At 59.9% G+C, this 19,803-nt stretch overlaps 1 pseudogene; it reads right to left on the bottom strand.

Moving 5' to 3' along the window:
• Nucleotides 1-2,513: 2,513 nt before the first annotated feature.
• On the bottom strand, nucleotides 2,514-3,566 carry LOC140899834 (carbonic anhydrase 2 pseudogene; annotated as a pseudogene).
• Between the last annotated feature and the right edge of the window lie 16,237 nt (nucleotides 3,567-19,803).

The following is a 19,803-nucleotide window of genomic DNA, read 5'->3' as shown; positions in this document are numbered from 1 at the left end:
CCTACAGCGACACCCGTCTAAAGAGAGCTGCTGCGGTGGGCTGCGGGAGTACAGTGAGTAAGTAGAGATCACAGCAATGGAGGCTGCTGTTGCTGCAGATATCACAACAATATACGAATGCAGAGGATTCCCTACCCGTGCTAGAAGGGCAGAGAGGAGGGTGTGTTCATGCTTACAGAACAGGACTGACCATTTGGGAAATGTGGGGTCTACTCCTGACTCGGCTGTAGAGTTTTGTGAGCCATTGAGTCATTTCTGTGCCTTGCATTCCCCCTCTCTAAAAAGGGATACGAATTCTAAATTAGTTGGTGTTTGTAAAGCGCTTGGAGATCCTCTAATGAAAGGCAGAAGTACAAAGTAATACAATATTTCCACGCTGAGCTTGTCCCCATTGTAGGCTGCCCTGCTTTCACCTGTACTAGCTAGTTCACCTGCCTGGCATCTGGATTCTTTCTCCCTAGCATCTGGGGTCTCGGGTCAGTAGAGTGGTGGTGGTGCTGTAATAGGTTGAGGATGTGGATTTGGACCAGTCACGGGCTAGAGCTGGTTTCTTTCCTATTTAATTTGCAGGCCTGCTCTAGCATGTGTCCCTATCACCCTCCAGCTCCTTCACTTCTCTGGCCTGGGAATTAGCCTAAACCTTCTAAGCACCACCAGGCAAGTCTCCTTGCAGCTCCTGCGCTTTCCTGCTGCGGCTACACACAGCTACAAACGCCAAGCCCACTGCTTGCCAAGGGCTGGGCACTCCCGCATCCGTCAGAGAGTGATTTCACACAGGCACCTCAGCCTCGGTTAGGAGGAGTGACCCAGCCGTGTGCCATCAAGTGGCTTACTGGAGGTAGTGTAGTGGCCCAATTTCCCATCCTCCCTAGGTCTTCTGGCCCAAGTCAGCCGGCTTTTCCAAACCCCTTTCTCGGGAGCAGGTGCCAAGACCTCTGAGGCCTGGTGCTCTGTCTCTCTAACAAATGTTCCCTTTTCCCCCACTGTGAGGAACATTTCAGCCCTTTTGCCCTAGCTCCAAGGCTTCTCTACCCAGCCTCCTCATTCCCTCTCTGCCAACGCTGGAGTTTGCAGAATCCATAACTACTCTGACAAGACCACCAGCAGTAAGTGGGACCCAATTCTGTTGTCATCTGTTTTCTTCTTAGACCACCCCGTGGCATAAGTCTTTCATAAGACTGGTTTTCTATGCGAATGCTGCTGTTGTCCACGGTGTCATGGGAACAGCTTTGCAGTCAGATTTCCTTCTGCTAACTGGGGGGAGTGGGCCTTGGCCCATGAAGCCATCCTCCTTGCACATCTAGCTTTCCCTCTTCTGTCCATGTAGCTTATCAGGTGCCTATCACCATCGTTCTGTTTGGGGTTGTTTTCAGACACTATCACCAGCCAGGGCCTATCATGGAGTATGCTTCTGCCAAGGAGGTTGCTAGAAACCTCTGAGTGCTTCTCCCTTTCCCCCTCTTGTCTTAGTTTTAGCTGTCGCTGTCCTAAGAAGGCCGAAAAGAGCCAGCCTTGTATTTCCTGCTGAAAGGGGTGATGTCTGGTCTTTGGCGTGAGGGGAGTCCTAGTGCCTAGTGCTTTACTGCCAAAGCTACCTGCCTGCTCCAGGCTTGGGAGTTTGACCCTTGGGCCTGTCCAAGCATTGGACTCCCTGACCGAGAGCCCCCCTTAGTCCAAGGCCACTTGAATAGCCGCAAGGTCAGCTCACTCCTTCAGCTCTGTGAAGAGCTCACCTTTGCTGGAGTGGGGAAGATGCTTTGAGAGTCGAAGCTCTACTAGTTAAATGTAGGGCTGTTTCTAAGCTGATTTACTTAAATGGCTGTAACTCCCTGTGCTCACGTTCCCGGTTTGGTTTAAAAGGAGCTTGTTTGGGTTTAATTTAGATACTGACCTGCCTTAACTTTTGGTGGGCCGGGCTCTGGTGTCCCTGCCAGTTAACTGTGCTGCAGGCTCTCTGCCCCCTTCCTGGGGATGCAGGGTGCTGCCCTGGGGCGAATTTTGTTAAAGCTTTACTGAGGGATGGGGTCTGGCTCTTGTTCATAATGGGCTGGGAGGACCCTCTGGAACTATAAACTCCAGTCTCCGAACAGCTGCTCCCCAGGGCTGTGCCTTGGCTCTTCCCCTCCTTGCTGTAAGCACCTTTAAGTCCCTATACCCCCCCCCGCGCATGCTCAGGGATGGGTTCCCCACCCAGGCTGCCCCGGGGGAAGTTTAACAGCCAGTGCTGGCGGAGATTTGTACCCTCACTGCACCCTGGCAGTCCCCTCTGCAGCGCCCCAGGGCCGGCCCCTGCTGCTGCCAGGATCCCTGTTACCAGCCCTTTGACTCCTGCTGCCCTGGCCCGCGGCCGGACCCCTGGCTCTGCTGCTCCCCTCGCGCTGAGGGCAGAGCCCGCGGCCCGGCCCGGCCCGGCCCGGCCCGGCCGCTTGGGCCGGGGCAGCGCCGCGCGGGGGAAGGAGGCAGCCTGGCGTGGCAGGGCGTTTATTGAGCAGCGGCCGGGCCGGGCCGGGCGCTCAGCGGAAGTTGGCCCGCAGCTCCCGGCCGTGCAGCGCCTGGCACGGCCGCCAGTTGTCCTGCAGCGGGCGGGGCGGCTCGCCGGCCGCGCTGCTCAGGAGCCCGCGCAGGGCGCCCAGCTGCTCGGCGCCGACCTCCACGGGCTCCCGCAGCACCAGCCAGGTGACGCTCTCCAGCAGCGGCGGGGTGGTCAGCGAGCCCGGGTACGTCCAGAAGTCGCCGCCGGCGGGCAGCAGCTCCCGCGGCTGCAAGGCGGGGGCGGGCGCCTCGGTGCCCCGGGTGCGCACGGAGCCCAGCGCGCCCAGCAGCGGCTCCAGGCCCGGGCAGGGCCGCCCCAGGCGCAGCAGCACGGCCACCACGGCCAGCCCGTCGGGGCGGCTCATCGCCCGGCTCAGCCGCCCGTCGCGGGCCCGCCAGTGCACCAGGTGCAGCTCGGCCGGGAAGCGGCGCCCCTCCAGCGTGTGCTCCGAGCCCTGCTCCGGCCCCGAGCCCCAGTGTAGGTGGAGCTGGGCCAGGCGGTAGGGGCCGTCCAGGGGCCCCCCGGCCAGCGCCGCGCCCCCGCCGAACTGCACCTGCAGCGTGTGCCCGCTGTTGGCGACGCGCCGCGCCGCGGCCGCCCCGTAGCTGAAGTGGAGCGGCCGCAGGGCGGCGTCGTAGCGGGTGTCCTGGGCCCGGATGTCCACGGGGGACTGCCGCCGCCCCCGGGCCAGGGGGAAGCGCTCATGCCAGCGCTCCGGGCCGTCCTCGGGGCCGTAGCCCCAGGCGTGGGACGCGGCTCCGCCGCCGCCGGGCCTCCCGCAGCAGCCCCAGCAGCTCATGGTGGCCCGGCCGCCTGCCTCTGCGCCGGGCGCGACTGTCCCGTCACAGCCGCGGGGGACGCGGCTGCTGCTGCCGGTCCCCGCGCGGCGGCGCTGTGGGTCTGTGTGGCCGGGACCCGCCGGTGGGGTGGGCGCTAGGCTGCCCCCAAGGCAGCGGCTCTGTACGCCTGGGGCGCGCCTCCGGCCTCGCAACGCCCCGTGGCCGCCGCCGGCTGACTCTGCCCTTGGGAACATGACGATCCTACTGACGCCTCCCTGTACAGCGCTGGCTCTGGGGAGCGTCCCTTCCGCCCCACTCGGCACTAGCTAGATGAGTTGATGTACCCCCTGGAAGAGCTCTGCCTACCTGCATCTGCCGTGCTCCACCCCATCCCCCAAGTTCAGGGGCTGCTGGTCTGGGCACAGGTGTGAGACAGGGCAGGGCTGGAGCGCAGGCAGAGAGACCGATCACTTCCTCCTGACTCATGTTCCTTTCCCTGTGGATTTCTGTCTCTCCCTATGTGCCCTTAGCCCCCGGCCTCCCTGGAGAATCTCCCAGGCAGGTGCACTGGGATCCCCAGATGTGCTGGAGGATCCCCCAGGGTAGGAGCTGGGACAGGGGTTTCTTTTCTCCTTCTTGCGGCCAGGAGCAGCCCAGGACCCACCCGCCTGGGCCTCTCACACTCGGAAGCCCCATGCCCACTTGACCTGCTCTGGCACGACACATAAATAGGTAAATAGAACGGAGCATAAACGACCAAATTAAATGTAAAAATGTCATAAGAAAAGCCAAAAGGAGTTTGAAGAACAGCTAGCCAAAAACTCAAAAGGTAATAACAAAATGTTTTTTAAGTGCATCAGAAGCGGGAAGCCTGCTAAACAACCAGTGGGGGCCCTGTACGATGGAGATACAAAAGGAGCACTTAAAGACGATAAAGTCCTCGGGGAGAAACTAAATGAATTCTTTGCTTCAGTCTTCACGGCTGAGGATGTGAGGGAGATTTCCAAACCTTGAGCTGTCTTTTGTAGGTGACAAATCTGAGGAATTGTCACAGATTGAAGTGTCACTAGAGGAGGTTGTGGAATTAACTGAGAAACTGAACAGGAACAAGTCACCGGGCCCAGATGGCATCACCCAAGAGTTCTGAAAGAACTCCAGTGTGAAATTGTGGAACTATTAACTATGGTTTGTAACCTGTCCTTTAAATCAGCTACTGTACCCAGTGACTGGAAGATAGCTAATGTAATGCCAACATTTAAGAAGGGATCTAGAGGTGATCCTGGCAATTACAGACCAGTGAGTCCAATGTCAGTACTGGACAAATTAGTTGAAACAATAGTAAAGAATAAAATTGTCAGACACATAGAAGAGCATGAATTGTTGGGCAAAAGTCAACATGGTTTCTGTAAAGGGAGATCGTGTCTTACTGATCTATTAGAGTTCTTTGAGGGGGTCCAGTGGATATAGTGTACTTAGATTTCCAGAAAGCCTTTGACAAGGTCCCTCACCAAAGGCTCTTATGTAAATTAAGTTGTCCTGGGATAAGAGGGAAGATCCTTTCATGGATTGAGAACTGGTTAAAAGACAGGGAACAAAGGGTAGGAATAAATGGTAAACTTTCAGAATGGAGAGGGGTAACTAGTGGTGTTCCGCAAGGGTCAGTCCGAGGAACAATCCTATTCAAGCTATTCATAAATGATCTGGAGAAAGAGGTAAACAGTGAGGTGGCAAAGTTTGCAGATGATACTAAACTGCTCAAGATAGTTAAGACCAAAGCAGGCTGAAGAGCTTCAAAAAGATCTCCCAAAACTAAGTGATTGGACAACAAAATGGCAAATTAAATTTAATGTAGGTAAATGTAAAGTAACGCACATTGGAAAAAATAACCCCAACTATACATACAATATGATGGGGGCTAATTTAGCTACACCTGATCAGGAGAAAGATCTTGGAGTCATCGTGGATATTTCTCTGAAGACATCCACACAGTGTGCAGCGGCCGTCAAAAAAGCAAACAGAATGTTGGGAACCATCAAGAAAGGGATAGAGAATAAGACAGAAAATATCCTATTGCCCTTATATAAATCCATGGTATGCCCACACCTTGAATACTGCATGCAGATGTGGTCCCCTCATCTCAAAAAAGATATACTGGCATTAGAAAAGGTTCAGAAAAGGGCAACTAAAATGATGAGGGGTTTGGAACGGGTCTCATATGAGGAGAGATTAAAGAGGCCAGGACTTTTCAGCTTGGAAAAGAGGAGACTAAGGGGGGATGTGATAGAGGTCTATCAAATCATGAGTGGTGTGGACAAAGGGAATAAGGAAAAGTTATTTACTTGTTCCCATAAGATAAGAACTAAGGGCCACCAAATGAAATGAATGGCCAGCAAGTTTAAAACAAATAAAAGGAAGTTCTTCTTCACTCAGCACACAGTCAACCTGTGGAACTCCTTGCCTGAGGAGGTTGTGAAGGCTAGGACTATAACAGGGTTTAAAAGACAACTGGATACGTTCATGGAGGCTAAGTCCATTAACGGCTATCAGCCAGGATGGGTAAGGAATGGTGTCCCTAGCCTCTGTTTGTCAGAGGGTGGAGCTGGATGGCAGGAGAAAGATCACTAGATCATTACCTGTTAGGTTCCCTCCCTCTGGGGCACCTGGCATTAGCCACTGTCAGTAGACAGGATACTGGGCTGGATGGACCTTTGATCTGACCCAGTCTGGCCATTCTTATGTTCTAGAGGTTTTCCCTCCCTCCCTGTTGAACAAGGCAGGGAAGCAAAGGCTCCGAGAGCCCCCCCACCCCAAGGGGCCAGGGCTTTCCAGCCCCACCAGGTATCTGTCCCAGCTCCACCTGCAGCCTGTGTCCGCTGCGTTCGTCCACCTGCACATGCTCCAGCCCCAGGAGCCTGCAGGATTGTCATGCAGCGCCAGTGTGAACGGACAGACGTGTTCGGGCTGCTCTCAGCACTGCTCCAGCCCTGGGAGGATTAGCCTGACAAGGCCAAACACAGGACTGGAAGGGCCGTTTGCTCGCTGAGTGGGAGGGGCTGGCTGATTCCACCGGAGCCCTGCGGTCACCCTGATGGAGACAGATGCAGTATTGGGATGGGGGCTTGCCCCAGATTAGGGCAGCTCCCTGCAGTTCCTGTTCCCGTGGGTGGGCATTGCAGCGAGGTGCCCGTTCCCATTGCTGGAGCTGCCTGCTGAGGCCCTGGCTCTGTCACAAGTGGCCAGCGGACCTTGGTTTCCTCCCACTGCCCCGCCGGCGTCAGGAAGGGGGAGGGCCCGTCTGAGCACAGGACAGCTTAGTGAGGGTCCGGGGTCACTTCAGAGAACGGTCAAGTGGGAGGATGGGATAGTCTGGGGTTCAGGGGGGTGGTTGGGGATTGTTTGGGGCAGGGGACAGTTTGGGGTTCGGCTGTGGAGCGTGGGAGAAGGCCTGGGGTTCACCTCACAGGGTGGCTGCTATTCCTCCATCCCAAGTTTGGGCTTGAAGCGCCCAAGCGAATCTGGCCCCCTGGTTTCTGCCTCTGGATTCTGATGCCATGTGTTGCGTTTTCCTCTAGCTTTCCTGGAGGGGTGGGGAAGAGCTGCGGGACTTTCCCTGGGAACAAGAGCAGGGCGCAGCCCATTTGTGGTAAAGAGGGAAGCGGCGGTCCCAAGCGAGATCACCGTGCTCAGCACAGCTCAGCTGACTAGCCCATGGTGCCACAGTCCCATGCCCGGGAGCACTCCACTTGGCTGCTGGTGCTGCCAGTCCTCAAACAGCCAAATTCTCTGACATAGGCCAGGACGACTTCTTTGGCCGAGCCGAGCCGAGCCGAGCCGGTGTGCGCCTGAAAGCGAAGGGCTGATGGTGCTGGGGAGGGCGAGGCACACGGGGGGGCTTCTGCTCGTGTGCCTCACCTGTGACGTGGAGCTGACCTCTGCAGCCGCTGCTGGGTTCTGGGCCACTGATGTCACGTGTCACGCTCCTTCCATGCCACGCTGAAGCCTTTATGTCTCATGGGAACCCCCAGGGCACATCCGGGTACTTTCAGCTCAAAACCCACGGGCAGGTTTCCCTCCTTGCTCAGGGCCCTGGCACGTTTTGTGACACAATCTCTGACTGTCTGTCTCCTCCTTGTAGCTGGGTTGGCAGGGGAGGTGGGCAAGTGCTCCCCCCCAGCCCCGCCCCCCAGTGACCAGCTGTGAGTCCGGATCACGGCGGCTTTCTGTCCCCTCTTGCCCCCTGCGCATTCAGGACCTGCTGCCTTTCTCATTCCCTTCCCTCCACGCAGTGAATCGTCTCCCCAGTGCTGCCCAGCCATGAGCGAGCAGGAAGCAAGGTCAAGATGGAAGCCACGCAGCCCTGTGCTCGCCAGCCATTTCATAACCGCCTTCCCAGGGGCTTTGCGTGCACAGCACATCCTGAGAGCTGCCCCCAGGCAGCCCCAGGACTTTCCAGGGCAGCAACAGAACCATTTCCTGCCTCTCTTTTGGTCTCTCTCCTCCCCCACCTCAGTCATTTCCTCCCTCTGTTTATTTTCACTGCTGCGCTCCTTGTCTCCCCCCTTGTGTGCACTCCCAGTCCCTGCCTTGGGGCCCTTTTATCCAGCTGTCTCCCCTCCTTCCTCAGCAGGCCCCATCTTCTCAAAACAGGACCCCTGGGCCTCCTGAGTCAGTCCCCTCCCAGCCCTGGAGCACGAGCACTCTCAGCTCTGAGCTGAGATCAGCTTTGCAGGGACCACAGCCTCCTCCTACCAGGCCGCTAGAAGGGCCCAGGTCCTGCTTGCAGGTGGAGTCCTGGCTCCTTACCATGATCACGCCTGAGGCTCCCAGGCTGCACCAGATGCAGAGGTGAAAGTAAGCTGGTACGGTCCGGTACGGCATACCAGCAAGAGCCAGTACGCCGTGCCGGACCGGCTTCCCCAGGCTGGCAATTTAAAGGGCCTGGTGCTCCCTGCAGCAGCCGGAGCCCTGGACCCTTTAAATCACCTCCCAAGCCCCACTGCCGGAGCCCCAGGGTAGCGGTGACAGAGCTACGATGGTGATTTAAAAGGCCCGGAGCTCCACGGTGGCCGGAGCTCCAGGCCCTTTAAATCGCCCCTGAGCCCCAGGGCTCCCAGCCACCTCTGCAGCTGGGAGCTCCGGGGGTGATTTAAAGGCCCTGGGGCTTCCAGCCCGAGCCAGAGCCAGAGCCCGAGCCCCAGGGCCTTTAAATCTTGATTTAAAGGGCCTGGGTATTTAAAGACCACGCCTCTTCCAGTTGAGGCCACCCCCCCTGCTCTGGACTCCGGAGTACGCCCTTTAGGTTACTGTCACCCCTGACCAGAGGTCAGCTGGCGCTGCCTTGCTACCAAAGGGACACAACTGCTGGGAGAGCCGCCCGCCGTGGCCGTGGAGCTGCTCCTGCTGGGGCGTGGCTGAGGGTGAGGCCAGCACAGCAACCTTTACGGGTGCCCCATAGGAAGCACGGCGGGTCTCGTAACTCTGTGCCACCAAGGCACCTGCTGCCCCTCCTTCCCCCATGCCGCAGCCCCCTTTCTGGAGCCATGCAGGCCATCCTAATGCAATTAGTGCTCATTAAATCCGAGATTTACATTTGACCCTAATTACCCCACCTGCCTCCATATGGCTGTGCCCCGTCTCCTGTCACTGGCGATTGTGTTGCCTCCGTCAGAGCTGTACCCTCAGTCTATCCGGGGGGCGAGGGGACAGATGCTGCTGGGAGCACCCTGCCCCGGGGCTCACTGCTCAATGCCTGGCCAGGGAGAGCTGTGAGGGCCTCTTGCCTGCTCACGCCTGTTAGCACGGAAATCCTGCCAGCCCGCTCTGGTGTGCCAGACCCCCAGCAAGTCGCGTGGGCATAGCTCGTGTCCCAGGCTGCCAGCGGATGGCTCGGGAACTAGGAGCAGGACTCAGGAAGCTGGAGCAGTTTGTCTAGGGTAGGGCTCCGAGTGTGTCTGCTGGGGCCTGGCCATCAGAACAAACCTATCGCTTCAGCGGTGTCACAACCAGACTCTGGGCCAGGGCACCTGGCAAGGCCTGGGCCCAGCCACTCCTGGTGCACAAGCAGCAAACCTCCCCTTGGCTGGGTCAGAAGGAGCCCCCCAGAGATGCTCTGGGCCAGGGTTGCCTCCCGCTGGCCAGGCTGGGAGGAACCCCATGTGCAGACAGGGCACAGTCCTGCCCAGTCCTGCCTTTGCTGGTGGCTGCATTCTGCCACCCCCTGTGCCCCTCCATTGGGAGCCTGGGGCCTGGACAGGGCAGCCTGAAATGAGCCTGACAGCAGAGATGTTTGTCCCCTTAGAGCTGTACGGCAACTCTAGGCTGGAGCTGGCATCCCAGACAGGCCTGGCCCCCTGCTGCCCCTCCCATGGCAGGGATCTGGGGCGGGGCTATTGGTGCCATTAAAGTCTGAGCCCCATGCCCGTCTGCCAGCTCCCAACTCAGCTGTCTGCAGGAGCCATTTATTATTCAGTGCGCAGAGGCTCTTTAGTGACGGCTCAAATTCCCCTTCCGGGAAGGCGAGCGATGAACCCCTCTCAGTCCATTGCTCAGAGTGATGAACGTCTCTCCCAGGTGCTGTAAGTGGGGCGTGAGGCGGAGCTGGGTGCCCCCAAGGGCACAGGCTGTGGAAATCCAACAGGCTTATTGGTCGGAACCCAGCTGGTCCGCACTCTGGCTCGGTGTAGAGCAGAAGAGGGGGCAGAGGCGCGGCTCTCACCGCCTGGGGTGGGGCCCCGGTCCCCATTACCCTGGCCAGCACACCAGGCTTTCAGACTGCCTTCCCACCCGGGCTGCCACGCTGGCAGGAGCCTGCACGGGGTAGCAGTGCCAACCCCTGCCAGCTCGTCACACTTTCATCCAAGGGCACAGCCGGGACCTCCCCTCCTTGGGCACTTCCAGCCCTGGGCCCTGATCACTGCTGCTTGCAGCCTGCCTGGGGTGCACGTACCCCTACGTCCTGCACCTTTCTTTGCTGACGCTCCAGGCTGGACTGTGACTCTCACAGATCCGGGCACTGCCACCATGGACCCACACACGCCCAGAGACACGCTGGCCCCCACAGACCCATGCCTGCTGTGCACCGAGTGACACACGGCAATGTGCTGGGGGATGAGCTCGCTCTGTTGCCAGTGGCCGTGGCCCAAGCAGTCCAGGCCCCATGCTGAGTGTATCACAGCAGAGACCCAGAGATCCAGCAGAGGAGAGGCCATGGCACAACCAGCAGAGGGGAAGTGGAGCCAGCAAGGGGGAGGAGGGGCACAAACACCTGGCTGCCATCAGGAACCATCTGGCCTTGCTGGGCCTGTAAGACACACTTCCAGCCCAGCCCTCTCCCCCTCTGCTGCTGCTGCTAGCCTCCCCTCCCATGGCCTCAGCCCTCCTGTGCCCCCACCAAGGGAGCACAAGGGTGATCACACATGGGCCATGAGAAGCAGCCCTCTCACCAGCTGCTGTCCCAGATGGGAGTGCTATGCGCCAGGGATAATGGGATAATTACCTTAAACTGGGGCAGCATGAATGCAATTGTGGGATTAGCAGGCTGGAAAGGTGACACCCCCCACCTGAGCCCTGCCCACCCTGCCGGGTGCTGCCTCCATTTGCCACCCCCCCCCCCATTGGAGGCCATTGCTGTGACTGCGGGGGGCGGGGTGAGGAGAGAAGTCCTTCCAGCCAGCAGTAGTGGGCATGGCTGGGGGTGGTATTTGGGGTGACCAGCAGTGTTCCCATGGCTGCTCCTTAATCAGTGCTCTGAGTGCAGGGAGGTGGTGCTCTGGCCTCGCCTCGCTGCCAGCTAAAGCCATGCCCAGGGCGTCTTTACTGAAGACGGGTCACAGAGCAGATGCCTTTCTCCCCAGGAACCCTGCCCTGCAGCTGGGACAAGGGCTGGGGAGGGTCAGCTGAAAGAGCCACATGGAGACATAGGGTATTTCCTCTGCCAGCCACATGAGCCTTTGCCCCTCCTCCCAGTCTGTCCTGTCCCCTCATCCTGTGAAACCGCTGTGCGTGGCGGGGGCGGGGGGGGGGGTGACACCCTTGTGTGGGTGTCAGAGTGGCTGACTGTGCTTTCAATTAAACCTGCTTCTCCTTTAAGGAAAACTGATACAAGCCTGATGTGAGTGTATCCACACAGCTGGTTGCAGCAGCTAAAGCCCCCCCCCCCCCCCTTAAACCAAACCGTTGCAAGTCGGGGTTTCTGGATTCAGGCTCTGCTTGGGGTACAGAGAGGGCACAGCTGTTAACACCTTTGGGTGCAGGCAGGTGATGGGGAGCTGGGCCCTGCAGCCTCTCCCTCCCTACATGCAGCTGTGGGGTGGGGGACTGAGCGGGAACCAGGAAGCCTGGCTTTTATTCCCAGTTGTGCTGGGTGATCTTGGGTGAGTCCCTGCCCCACGTGTGCGGCCGAGCTAGGGTCACTGACTGTGGTTGGTGCATGCTTGGGGCCCTTAGGGCTACGGTGCTGATAGCTGGGGGTGACTCTCTGACTGCCAGGGACTATGACCCTCAATGGCCTCTTTTGCTGGGTCCTGCTCCCAGCCAGGGCTCTGGCTCCAGCCACTCATTCCACGCAGCAGCAACCCGCACGGCACGAACCCGCACGCGTGGCTGGCCCAGGTCCGGCCCCTTTCCAGCATCACTAATTACCGTCATTGTGCCCTAGTGGCTCTGGAGCTGCTCTGTGTCTTCCTTCCCCGCCTCACCCCTGTCTGCTTTGAATTATTGCCCTGTCATATGCAAATGGCCCTTTAATTACATCCAGGCTAATTAGGAGCTGGCAGCCCAGCCCTGCGCAGTCACCCTGCTCGGGCTTTAGCTGCACGCAGCAGCTCCCCGGGCTCTCCTAGGAGCCAGCAGCTCAGGGTAAACAGCGACCAGGTGCACCTCAGCAGCTCCCCACAGCAGCTGGTAGTCCCCTTTGCTGGCAGCTCTTTGCTTCCTTCCGGGGGGATTTCCGTCACTGACGGTGGCTCTTTCAGCGGCGGGGGCCAATGCTCGGTTCCCCTCCAGAAGGTAGCTGGGCTGCTACCCTGCCAGGCCCTGCTGCCTGGCACCATGGGCTGATGGAGAGTCCACAGCTTCTTCCCCAGGCCTAGTGTGGGGGATTCAAGGGGTGCAGTGAGCAGTGACCCCCCCGGCTCTGCTCCTGGGGAGCCCATTACCTCCGCTGCCCAGCCAGTCGCCTGAGCCTGGGGAGATTCGCACCCCAGACAGGGCCAGCCCCAGAGGGCGTTTATGTAGCAACCCTCCTCCACCCCCATGAGCAGCAGAAAACTCCTGGACTGTTAAACGGCACCCCCAGGCCAAGCAGCCTGGTTCTGTACTGAGCCACGCAGAGCAGTGGGAATTGGGGCGCTGTGGGGCCCAGCAGGACGAGCAGCTCCTTCGTGGGCTGCTGCCCTCCCCCATCCCCGTGGCTGGTCCGAGCCCTCCTCCCCTCAGTGCCCTGAGCTTGGAAGGCTCAGCAGGGTCACAGGAGAGACCTGGCTGCTGTAGCCAGGAGCCCTGGGGGCTCTGGCTCCAGCTCCTGGGCTGGTGGGGCAGGGAAGAGCAGAGACAGCTAGATGGTCGCTCCCCCTCCCTGGCAGCTCAGCTGGAAAGCTTGGCTAGAGCCAGAGAGGGCATGTGCCCAGGGCATGGACCACAAGGTCCTGCAGTGGATTCTCCACCTTGCAGTGCCCCCATGCCATGGCCTCCTCATCCTTCTGCACCCCGCACTGCCCCTGGGTTCCTCTCTCCATTGCAGGTGGCAGCACTGGGGAACTCCCATCCTGGTCCCCGCGCACCCACAGACACCAGGGGGGCTCCCCTGATGCCCTCACCGCTACTGAAGGGTCACATCCCACCCCAGGCTGCACAGGGGGCTGGCACTGGGTTACACAGATGCTGCCACCCCTGGCCTTGGAGCCCAGCCAGGATCATGCCCCAAGCCAAGGCCAGGCAGGAGGCAGGGAATTGCCACTGGCTGCCAATGCCCCTGTCTCTGCCACGCAGTAGCAATGGGGACAGAATTCTGCCGGGCTCTCAGCCCAGGCTGGGCAGCGCTGATGTCTCCAGCGCCCTGGCTGCTCTGCTCCAGCCTCACCTGCCCACGGAGCCTCTGGGGGCCCTGCTGGTGGAGGGGACCCCCTGGGGCTGGTGTTGAGCTGCTGGGGGCAGCCTACGGCTGGATGGGGGCAGGCCCTCCCCATCTTTGGCCCAGTGCGGGGGTTGTACGGAGCAAGCTGCCTCCTGGCACTCAGTGATTATTGCATTACCCGCCTCCAGTTGAGCCCCAGCTGCTCGGAGTATGTGGGTCAGGGTTAGGGCTCCGGCATTGCCCGTCTGACCCGGGGGCTCCCCGCCCCTTTGCCACAGCCCCTGCTGCACCCCCCTTTATGCACTCAGCCTGGCTCCTGACTGGGCTGGGCTGTGTGTGGCAATGGGGCAGCTGGCTCGGCCCTGTGGGAGACATCTCCCTGCCACCCCTCTCCCCCGCCCCGAATGTCTCTTTCCCCTGAGGTGGGAGCTGCTCTGGCAAGGCAGTGGGTTCTCTCTCATGGGGTGACAGAGAGCAGGGGGTCTTTCGAACTGGGTCGCTCCGGCGCAGACAGGGCACTGGGGACAGTGCAGGGCTTGCAGGGGCAGCTCACTGCCTGAGTTGTGTTGGAGGCTGGACTGGATCCGACCGGCCTCTCCTGGCCACAGTCTCTGGGCTGCATGTATGAGGGGAGGGGGCTTTACACCCCACTGTCTCAGTAGGGTGGGAGCAGAAAGGCCTTTGCTTCTGATTTTAGCTGTGCCCATCATGGCAATGCAGCCACCTCTGAGTTAGAACACGGCAGCTGTTTAACAGGCTGCTGCAGCAGTCGTGCCCAGCTGCCTAGGGCGGGTAGGCAAGGGCCCCGGCCCCCAGGGCAGTGCAGCATGGACATGGCAGTTCGGTGGGCCTCTGCGCCGGGAGCCCCTCCCAGGGCCTGACCATTTCAAAGCTGCGGGGGTGGGAGCAGAGCCCTCTCTGGCCGAGGGGTTGTGCTGCCCCCTCGGCGTCTGCCTGGCTGCTTAGCCCCGTGGCCTGCACAGCTGATAAGAGCCACACTGCCAGCCTTGGCTCCTGGCACACAGCTCAGGTCTCCAGGCAAGTAAAGAGGCAGGAGCTGGGCCGGGCAGGCGCGGTGCCTGGGTCCCTGGTCAGCTGCATGGTGACCGTGGGATGGGGCCTGTCAGTCACCGCCTCGGGCAGGCCAGGGAGCGCCGTCAGGTCCGTAACGGCCACGTGAGCCCAGCAGCTGCTGCAGTCGTGCTCGGCACAGAACCATCCCAGCTGCCGAGACACGGGACAGAGGGGGCTTATCTCTAGGGCCAGGATGCGGGGCGGGAGGGGGGGAAACATACCCAAAGGGCTTGCTGGGGGAGGGGCTCCAGCTGGGTGAGCACCCGGCCTCCCAGGATCATTGAGCGCAAGCTTAGTGCCCTTGTGCGCGCTGGCCAGCGGCCCTGGCTGTTATGGGGGGCGGGGTTTAAGACCCCTAAGGTCTTGAGTGAGCAAACCAGCTTCCCCTTCACAGCTCCGCCCATGCCCCTTGAGCCCACCCCACAGCCCCCATCCTACCCTAGCCTCCCCCAGATCTTCTGAGGCCCCGCAGGCCCACCCCACTGCTTTCTCCTGGCCTCAGCTGTTTGCCCCCTAAGCAGCCTGCTTTGGCACCCAGTGCTGGGGAGGGGAGCAGGGGCCCCGCAGGGCATGCTTCCACTGCAGCTGGGAGCGCACCGCCTGCCTGCCTGCCTGGTGAACAAACGCTCACCATGGGCTCGACCCAGCCTGCTAAAATCGCAGGGTGGAGTTTGTTGCTCAGGCCTGCAAGCGCCTCCCGAGCTGCACCGTGCACACTGCTGCGTCTAGTGCGGGCCCAGCTGCAGTGCAGACAGCCCCTCTGTGCCCAGCCCAGCCCAGCCTCCAGTCCCCTCTAACGACGCCACTGACGAGCTATCGGGTGCAGCTGCGGCGAGAGGCCTTGGTTCCAGGGTGCAGCACAAGCTGGAGGAGCTGTTCCTAGGGCCCCGCTCAGGAGAGACTGGAAACCTGCAGCCCAAGGTCAGGCATGCACCCCCCCCACCTTAAAACAAGGGGTGTTGAGGGAGCCTTTGTGTGCAGATGGGGGGAGCAGGGTGTAGAAGCCTGGGGGGCATGCAGGGGTGGGCAGGGGATAGGTCAATCAGGCTTATGGCATGAGTGTAGTGGCTGCTTGATGCATGGCTGAGCAGAGCCTGCTCACCTCCCCTTCAGAGGTGGCTCTCACTGCTGCAGACCCCCCAGGTGGGGGTGATGGGGCAGCACTGGGCCCCCTAGGCCAGCAGGGCTCTGCTCAGCAGCTGGCCTGGAGAAGCCCCGAGCCAGGGCTCTGTGTGGTGGCTCCCACTATCAGGGCTGGAGGAGCGTGAGAACCCCGGGCCCGGGCCCAGGGAGAGGCCGTGGAGAATTCCCACTGCCTAAAGCCTGAGACGGGCAGTGCCCACCCAGCCCTGGCACCCTCGGGAGCCCTGCTGTGCCAAGGGGCCTTGCCATGCTGCGGGGCCCTGCCTGGCCTCCCTTGCCCTTCAGCCCTTTGACTGCTTTGGGGGAGGTGCCTGCATGCCGGGACTGCACCTTTCTCCACTGTAGTCGGGGGGGGGGGGGAGCAGCTGGGCCCCTAGGTTGTAGGGAGAGACGCTGCTCCTGGCTGTTCTCTGCTGCAGGTGGGGTGAATCCGGGCACCAGTTCCGGCTTTGCCTATTGTTCCCCCTTGGCCAGGCTGGTGCTGGGTCTGGCTGGGACTTGGTGCAGTGGCCTCACTGGGTACAGCCCCATTGGGGGGGGGAGGGGGCTAGGTGAGGTGAGTGGAAGCCTTGCTCTGTTCAGGGCTTCCAGCTGCAGCAGCCCCCACTGGCTGGGCCCCTGGAGCGTTTGGGATCTAGTGACAATCCAGCCTGTGGCACCAGCCAGCGGGAAAGACACAAATTACAGCTCGCCCCTTCCCCGGCCTAGTTATACATCTGGGTGCCAAGAAAAAACAGCCCAGCGGGAGGGGGAGCACGGCCCAGACACAGCCTGGCCTGAACGTGGCCCAGCGCAGCTGCATGTTGTCGGCCACTTCCCTTTCTTTCGCTCCATGCCCAGCCCCCTGGCTGCCATGGTGCCCAAGGACAGGCCACTCCAGGGCCTGGTAGGTCTATGGCCCCTCGAGCAGATGGGCCAGTGCATTAGGCCGCCGGCAGGGACAGGCAGGCAGCAGAGCGGAGAAGCTGTTCCTGGCATTGCAGAGCAGCCACCACAGGCCCAAGGGGCTGGACCAAGCAGCAGCGGGCTGCAGGGCAGAGCACAGCGGTGTGAGGCCAGGCCAGGTTTCCTGGCAGCGCTCCAAAGACGCCAGGTCAGTCGAGCTCCTGTGCATTTGGGAACAGGCTGAACTTCCTACTGCAGCTGCAGGCGAATTCAGAGCCAGAGGGAGGGGCTGGAATCCGTAATCACTAACTGCGAAGCCCAGCGACCCTCAGGGCGGGACCAGGCCAGATCTTGGCTGGGCAGCACCTTCCCTGCTGCTCCCTGGTCTCTGCTGAGGTCAGTGCACTCCAGCAGGCACATGGGGACAGTGCGAGCATATGGAGGTCAGGGGGACTAGTACTTCCCTCTGCCTTGTGGGGCTACGGTCTTGACAGGCAGCCCTGTGTCCCCCTTGCCAGGGGATGATCAGCAATGCCATAGTTAGTGTTACCTGCTTCAGGATGTCCTCAATAGGGACCAGAGTCACCACGCGCTGCGCTGCGCTGCCTGGGGGGGCGAGTGCTCGGCAGGGTGGTCGCAGGCAGGTGGTGGTGCTGCTGCTTGGGGTGCTGTGCTGGCCGGTTTTCTTTGCGCCCCGCACAGGAAGAAATGTATATTTATGCCAACAAAAGCTCAAAACGCTGCAGCCCCGGCCACCCCTGAGCTTCTCTGTGCTCAACCCTGCACTTTTAGTCTGCCCCCCCCCATCCATTGCGGGCAGCCAGCAGCTAGAAAAATGTTACTGCCCCCCCCCCGTTAGGCACATACCCAGTGGGCATCCTCAGGGGGGTGGGGCAGCAGGTTTTCTGTATCATGTAATGTTTAAATATTCTTGGGCATCCAATCTGAGAAAACATCCTCCCAGCACCCAAAGGGCCATACCACGTAGAAACAGAGTCTAATTGTGCCCACAGTTGGCAGAAAGCTTCTAAATACCACTGGCAATGCCAGGGTGTACGCGGAGTAGCCCTGCTCTGGAGAGGGCAGGAAATGTTTCACCTCAGGTGACGGTTTGTGCATGTCCCTGTGTTTTCTTGCCTTCGGTTAAAGCAAAGTTCTATAGTCACAGAACAGCAGGAGCGCGTTTGTACCTTGTCACACATCAGATATTTGTCAACTGATCTGAGACGTTCTTCTAGCCACTATTTGTATGAAGTTATGCAGATGAGAGCCCTGCCCCCAGTTATAAAGCCTATTTTGATGTTCTCTGCTCAGCCCGGGAGACGAGTCTAAAGCCCACAGGTGACAACTGGAATGGTCTGTCCGTCTCCGAAGACGACGGTAAGACAGGTCACCCTCTGACGTACCAGTAAGGGAGCGTGTAGAACGTCTTGTCTGAACATAGCGTGTGAAGGACAAAGTACTCACCTGGCCATGCACTGCAACTGACAAATGGCCGAACTCCTCATTTTCACCATATCATCATCACATAAATCAATTGGAATAGAACTATTGTACAGCAGAGGTGGGCAAACTATGGCCCCCGGGCCACATCCAGCCCCCAGGACCCTCCTGCCCGGCCCCTGAGCTCCGCGTACCCTCAGCTCACTGCGCTGCCCGCCCAATGCTCTGGGCAGGGTCGGGGGGCGGCAAGCTCCCAGGGCAGCACAGCTGCAGACCCTGGCCTGGCCTGTGCGCTGCGCGGTGTGTGGCTGGCTGCAGCCGGGCGGTGGGGCTGTCACGCTGCTAGGCACTGGTGCTCCAGGCAGCGCAGAAAGAGGGGCAGAGAGTAGGTGGGGTTGGCTAGAGGGCAGGGGAGTTTGGGGTGGTGGTCAGCAGGCAGGTGTGTGGATAGGGGTCAGGGTGGTCAGAGGGCGGGAAACAGAGGGGTTCAAAGGGGGGCAGGGAGGGACGGATGGGGCAGGGGTTCTGGGGGGGGCTGTCAGGGGATGGGGGGGTTGGATGGGGCAGGAGGCCCGGGGGTGCCCATCAGGGGGTGAGAAGTGGGGGGGGGGTCAGATGGGGCAGGGGCCACGCCTGGCTGTTTAGGGAGGCACAGCACCAGCCCTCCATACAATTTTGGAAACCCGATGTGGCCCTCAGGCCAAAAAGTTTGCCTGCCCCTGGTGTACAGTCTATAGAGCAGTATAAACAAGTCATGGTCCGTATGAAATTTTAGTTTGTCCTGACTTTGCTAGTGCTTTTTATGTAGCCTGTTGTACAAGTAGGCAAATATCTCGCTGAGTAGATGTACCCCTACGTACCCCTGGCTGGGAACCACTGCACTAGACGTCAGATCATCTTGCTGTGACCACCTCCGTGTTCTGGCACTTTGCCCTCAAACTGCTCACACGGGAGGTGGTGGGAGCAGGTTTATAGCCAGCAGGCAGATAGGTTACTACCTCCCACAGCTGAGAGCTCAGCTTGGTGTTGGGAGGGGCAGAAATCACTTTTCTTTTGCACAAAGCTGGGGGGGAACGAGCAGTGTTCACCTAGAACGCATCTCCCTGACCAACTGCCAGCTCCCAAGCCCAGCGTTGTTAGACTGTCTTTGGGTCACCCAAAGGGCCATGAGCCACACACAGGCTGCAGTCGCCTTGCTGCTGCTTAGAGGCAAACTCTCACCCCGCTCTGCAGTTCAGAGACAGGCACATGGGCGGTGGCAACGTGTACGCTAGGAGAAGGAGGAACGCGAAGCAGCAATGCCAGCCCCACACAGGAGGGAGGGCTCAAGAGAGCAGCTTGGACCTGCTCAGCCCCAGGTGGGTGGGCAGCAGGGAGGGGAGAGGGGGCCAGTCCCATGCAGTGGCCCCTGTGCTTGCTGAGGAGGGTTGTAAACACCAGTGCTGGGCTGGGCGGAAGCCTGCTCCCCTCTTGAAGCTGCTCCACTTTAATTACTGCCCTGAGTCTCATCTCTTGCAGCCATTCCAGTTTAATGACTATTCACTGGGCCAAGCAAAAGTGCCCTGGGAGTAGCTCTCTCTGGTGCAGGGGTCAGGCTCTCCCCTGTATGCTTGAGACCCTGGTTCAATTCCTGGGTCTTTCCTCTTGAAGCCCTGCCACTTTAATTCAATATTAACTAGGCCACAGCACAAGGGCTGAGCAGGAAGCCCCCTGCGGTGCAGTGGGGAGGGTATTTGGCTGGGATGCTGGAGGCTCTGGTTCACCTCTCACTTCTGCTGAGGACAGAGGCATTTGAGCAGATCTCTGCCACCTCAACTTCACCTTTTACTTACAATTTAACCAAGCCACATGAAGCTCCTGCACCACTCCAGGGG

This window comes from Lepidochelys kempii, chromosome 17 (genome assembly GCF_965140285.1).
Source record: "Lepidochelys kempii isolate rLepKem1 chromosome 17, rLepKem1.hap1, whole genome shotgun sequence".
NCBI lineage: Eukaryota > Metazoa > Chordata > Testudines > Cheloniidae > Lepidochelys > Lepidochelys kempii.
Note: the sequence above shows the minus strand (reverse complement) of the source record. Positions and strands in the feature narration are given on the sequence as shown.